Source organism: Glandiceps talaboti, chromosome 1 (genome assembly GCF_964340395.1).
Source record: "Glandiceps talaboti chromosome 1, keGlaTala1.1, whole genome shotgun sequence".
NCBI classification, from domain to species: Eukaryota; Metazoa; Hemichordata; class Enteropneusta; family Spengelidae; genus Glandiceps; species Glandiceps talaboti.
The window spans coordinates 33,262,534-33,272,331 of NC_135549.1; the positions used below are offsets into that span (position 1 = coordinate 33,262,534).

General features: G+C 34.7%; 1 protein-coding gene across 3 annotated transcripts in view; it reads left to right on the forward strand.

Moving 5' to 3' along the window:
* LOC144439083 (bis(5'-adenosyl)-triphosphatase-like) overlaps nucleotides 1–9,798 on the forward strand; it is a 40,725-nt gene that overhangs the window by 17,855 nt on the left and 13,072 nt on the right. The gene's annotated exons all lie outside the window — the stretch shown is intronic.

Below are 9,798 nucleotides of genomic sequence, written 5' to 3' on the forward strand. Positions count from 1 at the left end.
AGTGGTGTGAGTGAAAGGTAACATTCTTTTCATACCTTGACCTTTGACCTTTGCCTACATCTTCACGGTCAAATAGCAAATTGCTCAATAACTTGTGGACTTATGTATCTAGAGACACCATTTGAGTATCAGCACCTATGTGTATTAAGTTTTCACACTCTGCACTAAGCTTTGACCTTGACCAATATTCAAGGTCAAATAATGAATTATTCAATAACTTCTGAAGTTTAATACTTGTACCTAGAAACACCATTCAAATCTGTACTCACACATTGTTGGAGGTAAGCTTAATATTTTGACAGACTTCTGACCTTGAACTTCATCTTCACTGTCAAAGTTGAACTTGCTCAGTAAGTTTGGAAGATTTGTTAATAGAATCACCATTCAAATTGTTTACACTCATAAGGGGTAACCTTTCTGGTAAGACACTAATCCATGACCATAACATCCATATTCTGGATCATTTAGCAATTTACTCCATACTCCACGTTTTGTACATACATTGTACTGGTATAGATTCAATTCAAGTTATACTCTTGGCGCTTTGTATTTTAAACTGACCTTTCACCTTGACCATCAGTCTTTGGCTGGAATTCAGTAAAACTGAATGTTTGAGACACCATTTAACTGTATGTTAATATTGATATTTTCAAATGGTGTCTAATTAGACTGATTTAATTAGTGCATTTCAGTTAGTATTTATAGTAGTACTGCCATCTCATCTTACACTCTTCTGTTAGCATTTGTTGCCATTGCCAATATAGGGTAGTCTTATTCATTTCTATAACTCTAGAGGGCAGTCTACTCTGTGTTGCTAATAATATAATATGATATATATATCATATCATAGCCACCTGCAGATTAAAGTTTGTGACATTATCTGTCCAATTGCAATCAATAATTTGGATTCACGTTTATGCTAATGTTCACCTTTCAGTGATAATGGCAAATACTAAATACCACAAAGAGTACACAACCAAATTCCTAAACTACTAGACAAGAATATCACAATGACTTTATAGCACAACTGAATATACTTTAAAGTCATCTGTTTCTAAGTAGTGACCTACGTTTACTGTCTTTGACCAACATAACATTTGTAAACTGCCATCATATAATATGTGGTCATTTGTAAACTGCCATCATATAATATGTGGTCATTTGTAAACTGCCATCATATAATATGTGGTCATTTGTAAACTGCCATCATATAATATGTGGTCATTTGTAAACTGCCATCATATAATATGTGGTCATTTGTAAACTGCCATAATATAATATGTGGTCATTTGTAAACTGCCATAATATAATATGTGGTCATTTATAAACTGCCATGATATAATATGTGGTCATTTGTAAACTGCCATAATATAATATGTGGTCATTTGTAAACTGCCATCATATAATATGTGGTCATTTGTAAACTGCCACAATATAATATGTGGTCATTTGTAAACTGCCATCATATAATATGTGGTCATTTGTAAACTGCCATCATATAATATGTGGTCATTTGTAAACTGCCATAATATAATATGTGGTCATTTGTAAACTGCCATCATATAATATGTGGTCATTTGTAAACTGCCATGATATAATAAGTGGTCATTTGTAAACTGCCATAATATAATATGTGGTCATTTGTAAACTGCCATCATATAATATGTGGTCATTTGTAAACTGCCATCATATAATATGTGGTCATTTGTAAACTGCCATAATATAATATGTGGTCATTTGTAAACTGCCATCATATAATATGTGGTCATTTGTAAACTGCCATCATATAATATGTGGTCATTTGTAAACTGCCATAATATAATATGTGGTCATTTGTAAACTGCCATAATATAATATGTGGTCATTTCTAAACTGCCGTAATATAATATGTGGTCATTTGTAAACTGCCATAATATAATATGTGGTCATTTGTAAACTGCCATAATATAATATGTGGTCATTTGTAAACTGCCATAATATAATATGTGGTCATTTGTAAACTGCCATGATATAATATGTGGTCATTTGTAAACTGCCATAATATAATATGTGGTCATTTGTAAACTGCCATAATATAATATGTGGTCATTTGTAAACAATATCAGCATACTACACAGCAAACTTAAGGTACTGGTTATTGACACATTTTTCTATAGCTGGCCCTTGATCATCTGAATAATAAGTCCAACCAGGATTGGTATTATGACCAATATAGTGAGAGTGACCAATTAAATTTGACTTAATAATAACAGTTATAGTATTTATGTCAATGCTGTACCTTTACAGAATAGTCATTCATAATTGAATTACATGTTTATTTCTTTATTTGTTGTCCCACTTTTCACAGATAAAGTGTAATCTAGTTACAAAATCAATATTTATAATAGAATAGTAACATTAGTGTGTAAAGTGAGAACACAAGTGGTCTTAATGGCTTTGTGGAGCATTGCCCTGTATTTGTCGTTACTTTCAATTATCATACAAAAACTATTAACAACATCCCTACCACATATGACACCAATTTGCTCACTACTTTCTGAGTTTCAGATTTTTTACCACGCGACCTACAGCTGAAGGAGAAATTATAATGTTTTTCAAATGATTTGAAATAACAATGCATGATAAAGTATGTGTTAACATAGAGAGAATAGGATGACAATGATAAAGTATGTGTTAACATAGAGAGAATAGGATGACAATGATAAAGTATGTGTTAACATAGAGAGAATAGGATGGCAATGATAAAGTATGTGTTAACATAGAGAGAATAGGATGACAGTCATAAAGTATGTGTTAACATAGAGAGAATAGGATGACAATGATAAAGTATGTGTTAACATAGAGAGAATAGGATGGCAGTGATAAAGTATGTGTTAACATAGAGAGAATAGGATGGCAGTGATAAAGTATGTGTTAACATAGAGAGAATAGGATGGCAATGATAAAGTATGTGTTAACATAGAGAGAATAGGATGGCAATGATAAAGTATGTGTTAACATAGAGAGAATAGGATGGCAATGATAAAGTTTGTGTTAACATAGAGAGAATAGGATGGCAATGATAAAGTATGTGTTAACATAGAGAGAATAAGATGGCAATGATAAAGTATGTGTTAACATAGAGAGAATAGGATGGCAGTGATAAAGTATGTGTTAACATAGAGAGAATAGGATGGCAATGATAAAGTATGTGTTAACATAGAGAGAATAGGATGACAGTCATAAAGTATGTGTTAACAGAGAGAATAGGATGGCAGTGATAAAGTATGTGTTAACATAGAGAGAATAGGATGGCAATGATAAAGTATGTGTTAACATAGAGAGAATAGGATGACAGTCATAAAGTATGTGTTAACATAGAGAGAATAGGATGGCAATGATAAAGTATGTGTTAACATAAAGAGAATAGGATGGCAGTGATAAAGTATGTATTAACATAGAGAGAATAAGATGACAGTCATAAAGTATGTGTTAACATAGAGAGAATAGGATGGCAATGATAAAGTATGTGTTAACATAGAGAGAATAGGATGGCAATGATAAAGTATGTGTTAACATAGAGAGAATAGGATGGCAGTGATAAAGTATGTGTTAACATACAGAGAATAAGATGGCAATGATAAAGTATGTGTTAACATAGAGAGAATAGGATGACAGTCATAAAGTATGTGTTAACATAGAGAGAATAGGATGACAATGATAAAGTATGTGTTAACATAGAGAGAATAGGATGACAGTCATAAAGTATGTGATGGAAATTTTCTTGTGTGTGTAGATTAAGATCATGACATGATGATTCCATCAGTAATATGCAAATTAGGGCTAAAAATGTATCTTTTTGGTCAAAAATCTTTTAATTCTAAAACTATTGAGCAGATTTGGGTGAAATGTTTTGGGGGTGTATAGATGAAGAAATATTAAAGGTGATTCAAAATGCTCATATTCACTATTGCTATTTTGCTAGACGACATGTTTGTGAAATGTTTCAGTTCCCTTCGGATTTACTTCGAGAGTTTTCGGATATTTCCGGTCACACCTAGACCACAGGATTTTATGACGTCATAAGGAGACATGGTTAGCACATAGCCTATGACGAGCGTAGTCAACAGGTGAATAAAACTCAACAGCATTGTGAAAAAATACATTGCTGGTGGTTGTAATAGACATCAGTAAACAAAAACTACAGTCTACATGTCTTATTAACCATTATTTACCGATATTTACTCACACTTCCTGACTAATTGTCAGTGTCTGTGGGTATAAATGCTAAAATATTATGTCCCCATATTATGGCAAAATAAATCAAAATGGCTAGACTAGATATACATAAACACTTGTAATGTCGGATGTTTCACATTCAATGACTTTTATTTATCAGATTTTTAGCACAACTGAACTGAGGTTCAGTAGTGCTATAGGGATCGCCCGGCGTCTGTCTGTCTGTCTGTCTGTGTGTGTGTGTGTGTGTGTATGTGTGTAAACAACTTAAACTCAAAAACTGCTGAACCGATTGCCTTGATATTTGGTGGGTCCATTACCTTGGGTGTGTAGTTGGGAAATTGTTCAAATCAAAATGATCGCATCACAGATGTGTGATTTGGGTCAAAAAATGTGATTTTTGGTCAAAAAACTTAAACTCAAACTACTGGGCAGATTGGTGCGAAATTTGGTGGGAACATTCTTAAGGGGATGTAAAGTAAGATTTGTCCATGACGGGATGATTCCATCAGTGATATGCAAATTAGGGCTAAAAATGTGTCATTTTGGTTAAAAATCTATAATTCCAAAACCACTGAGCAGATTGGGCTGAAATTTAATGGAAATGCATTTAGGGATGTATGGACGAAGATATGTTGCCAACGTCAATATTGTCCAATGATATATCATGAACACATCGCGATATTTGATTTGTTGGTTTCCTAAACTGTATACTTCGAATACCATGATTCGTTCCAAAATTCTTCTAATGAATATTAAATAGGCTTGTTGTATGAAGTGATATCGCAGCAAGGGAAACCATACAAGTTTTCTTCCAGATGAGTTGCTAAAGTCATATAAATGACAACACGAAACTCACAAAATTTTGTAATTCTTTACAATTTTTATTGCTGATAATATGGGTATTCTAATAGCAAGTATATCTATTCGAGATGAAATATGTTTACTTTGTTACTAAATGTGCCGTTCAAAAGGCGACATCAGCGAGTACGAGTATAGTAGGCTAAAATATGCCGTCAACGCATCATGCATGTCGATGGTATTGTGATGCTTCTTATCGGCAAATAATAAAAAATCAGATAAATAAAAGTCACTGAATGTGAAATACGCGACATTACAAGTGTTTATGTATAAATTATCTAGTCTAGCCATTTTGATTTATTTTGCCATAATATGGGGACATAATATTTTAGCATTTATACCCACAGACACTGACAATTAGTCAGGAAATGTGAGTAAATATCAGTAAATGTTGGTTAATAAGACATGTAGAGTGTAGTTTTTGTTTACTGATGTCTATTACAACCACCAGCAATGTATTTTTTCACAATTCTGTTGAGTTTTATTCACCTGTTGACTACGCTCGTCATAGGCTACGTGCTAACCATGTCTCCTTATGACGTCATAAAATCCTGTGGTCTAGGTGTGACCGGAAATACCCGAAAACTCTCGAAGTAAATCCGAAGGGAACTGACTGAAAAAAGGTCATTTTAAGGTGTTTGCAGACGCATTTTTAAAGTTTTAAAACCAGAATACATTTCACAAACATGTCGTCTAGCAAAATAGCAATAGTGAATGTGAGCATTTTGAATCACCTTTAAGCATAGAATGATCTCCACAGTGATATGCAACTTAGGTGTAAAAATGTGAATTTTGGTCAAAAACTTGTATCTCAAAATGTACATGGTCAATGAGACTGAAATTTGGTGAGATATTTCCAGAAGTGTTATTCTGCAGATTTTTAGTCCCCGCGGGCGAAGTCCGGAACGGGGACTTATGGATTGGGTTCCGTCTGTTCGTGCGTGCGTGCGTCCGTCCGTCCGTCCGCAGCCGTTTCTTGGAGATGCCTGGACCGATTTTTTTCAAACTTGGTACAGGGGCAACATGCTATGGCATACATATGCATGTCAATTTGTTTTATGATACGAGCCAATATGGCCGCCTAGCAACCATTTTGTTTGCGAATTTTCCCTGTCTAAAGCCATAACTCAGACATGCTTTAACAGATCTCATTCAAAGTTGGTATTAGGACAGTGTTCTATGACATACATGTGCATATTCATTGTTGTCATGATACGATCCAATATGGCCGCCTAGCAGCCATTTTGTTTGTGAATTTTCATGTCCAAAGCCATAACTCAGACATGCTTGAACAGATCTCATTCAAAGTTGGTATTAGGACAGTGTTCTATGACATACATGTGCATATCCATTTTCATTGTGATACGATCCAATATGGCTGCCTGGTAGCCATTTTGTTTGCGAATTTTCATGTCCAATGCCATAACTCAGACATGCGTGAACAGATCTCATTCAAAGTTGGTATTAGGACAGTGTTCTATGACATACATGTGCATATCCATTTTCGTCTTGATACGATCCAATATGGCTGCCTGGCAGCCATTTTGTTTATGAATTTTCCATGTCCAAAGCCATTACTAAGACATGCTTGAACAGATCTCATTCAAAGTTGGCATTAGGACAGCGTTCTATGACATACATGTGCATATCCATTTTCGTAGTGATACGATCCAATATGGCTGCCTGGCAGCCATTTTGTTTGTGAATTTTCCATGTCCAAAGCCATAACTCAGACTCCATTTTCATCGTGATATGATCCCCCATACCCAACCAATCCTTTATTGTTGGAGGCATATTCCATGTCCAACAAGCACACACAACATATCTTAGTCTGTTTGTTTTAGGTTCACAAATGTTGTTGCGTGATCAGAGTAGTGATAATTCCTTAAAACCCAATTATAGCGGGGACTATGTCATTCTCAATGACTTGTCTTCTTCAAAACGTTTTGACCCAATTGCCCCTAGCAACCATGACCACGCTCTTAGCAACAACCAAATGCCAGTATATTTTGCTAAAATAACAACAGCATATGGTAGGCAACTTCGCAAGTGAGGAAACATTCAAAAGAATATATGCAAATATCCCTAGCAACCATGACCATGACAATAGCAAAAACCAAGCGATGGTGTATTTCACAAAGATAACAACAGGGATTCTTAGACAAGTGAACATTCAAAAAGTGTAAAAAAACTATGTAAATATGCCTAGCAACAAGATCATGCCCATAGCAACAGTGCAATGATCACATATATTGCAAAGATAACGGATCAATAGACAAGTAAATAAACATTCAAAAAATGTATGTAAATGTGCCTAGCAATATGACCTCACCCATAGCAACAGCAAATGATCATGTATATTGCAAATTTGGTGTGTAGGTGTCATTTGATGAGCAGATATAGGTTTGTTGAAGACAAATTGGGTGTAAAAATAGAATTTTGGGTAAAAATGCTTCAAAAATCTTCTCCAAAACTACTTGAGTTGCAATTTGTTATGTAGGCATCTTGGGATGAACAGATATAAGTTTATTCAAGACAAATTGACTGGGTCATTAATATGGAAATTGGATCTAAAAATAAAATTTGGGGTAAAAATGCTTTAAAATCTTCTTCAAAACTATTGAGCCAATTGAGTTGACATTTCCTGTGTTGATTGGGTTATTAATATGCAAATTAGGGGTAAAATAGTCTTTTTAGCACAACTGAACTGAGTTTAAAATTTATTTATGAGATGGTGATTCCATCAGTGATATGCAAATTAGGTCTAACAAAGTATCTTTTTGGTCAAAAGTCTATAATTCAAAAATTATTGAGCAGATGGGGTCTGAGATTTGGTGGGACATTCTTAGGAGGTGTTTAGAACATGACGATCCCATCAGTGATATGCAAATTAGGTCGACAAATATGTCTTTTTGGCCAAAAATCTATAACTACTAAAACTACTGAGCAGATTGGGCTGAAATTTAAATGGGACGCATCTGGAGATGTGTAGATGAAGCTGTATTCACAACATGATCATCCCATTAGCGAGATGTAAATTAGGTTTAAAAATTTCAATTTTGTTAAAAAACTTACATCTTGAAAACTATATGATGAATGGGGCTGAAACTTGGTGGGAATGTTTCTGGAGGTGTTATTCTGCAGTTGTTGTTCGAAACATTTTGATACAGATGGCCCTAGCAACCATGGTCATGCCCTTAGCAACAGTGAAATGATGATGCATATTACAAAGATAACAACAGGCATAATAAAATAAATTGCATGGTTCCAATTACGCTCAATTTCAGAATAGGTGGGGTAGGTAGATTTTTTAGCACAACTGAACTGAGGTTCAGTAGTGCTATAGGGATCGCTCGGCGTCTGTCTGTCTGTCTGTCTGTCTGTCTGTGTGTGTGTGTGTGTGTGTAAACAACTTAAAGTCAAAAACCGCTGAACCGATTACCACGATATTTGGTGGGTCCATTACATTGGGTGTCTAGTTAGGAAATTGTTCAAATCAAAATGATCGCATCGTGTGATTTGGGTCAAAAATGTTATTTTTGGTCAAAAAACTTAAACTCAGAAACTACTGGGCAGATTGATGCGAAATTTGTTGGGAACATTCTTAAGGGGGTGTAAAGTAAGATATGTTCATGACGGGATGATTCCATCAGTGATATGCAAATTAGGGCTAAAAATGTGTCTTTTTGGTTAAAAATCTAAATAAACATTCAAAAATGTATGTAAATATGCCTAGCAACAAGACCACGTCCATAGCAACAGCCAAATGATATCATATATTGTAAAGATAGCAACATCGTTGGATAGGCAACTGGATAGTCATTCACCAAATGAACACTTATTGTTAGCATGTTAGCATTTTTAAAAACTGTACAGTTGTGCTACAACGCCATTGGCGGTATTTTTATTTTATTTCATTTCATATTTTTTTGTGAGTGTTTAGTTCAGGTTTTCCATTGTTTTCCAAATGGTCTCTGTGTTATTTATTTCTTCCTATCAGATGTACAGCCATTACAGATTGGAAGAACAGTTTTATTTTGCCTTTTTAAGTTGATGTCAGTTTCCGCATCCACTATTTCTCTTGATATTTCACACAATTTTTGCAATTTTATTATTTTTTTCTCAAATATGTCAGAAAAGTTTAGGGTCGGCAGGGAAAAACTAGGTGTGGTTGGGTAACTGGAACCAAACAATTATTTTTATTATTTTCTTTTTTTTTTGGGGGGGGGGGGGGGGGGGGCTAAGTGAATAAAGAATAAAAAATGTGAATGTGGCTAGCAATGAGACAATGCCCATAGCAACAGCCAAATGATGGTTTCTATTGCAAAGATGAAAACTGGGAAGGGTAGCAAAGTGAATAAAGATTCCAAAAATGTATGCAAATATGCCTACTAACAAGACCATGCTCATAGCAACAGCCAGATGATGGTGTGTATCATAAAAATTATAACAGGGATTAATGGGTAAGCAAATAAAGATTCAAAAATATATGCAAATGTACCTGGCAACAAAACCATGCCAATAGCAACAGCCATATGGTGGCATAGGTATAATGTATCTAGCAACAAGACCACACCCATGGCAACAGACAAATAAAGTTGTGCTTCAATGCCATTGGCACTATTTTTGTAAAATGGCTACTGTAATATAAAAGTACAACTTTCTGTGTGAAATGTGTTCTACAGTGTGTGAGTCAACATCATATGAAACCACTAACCA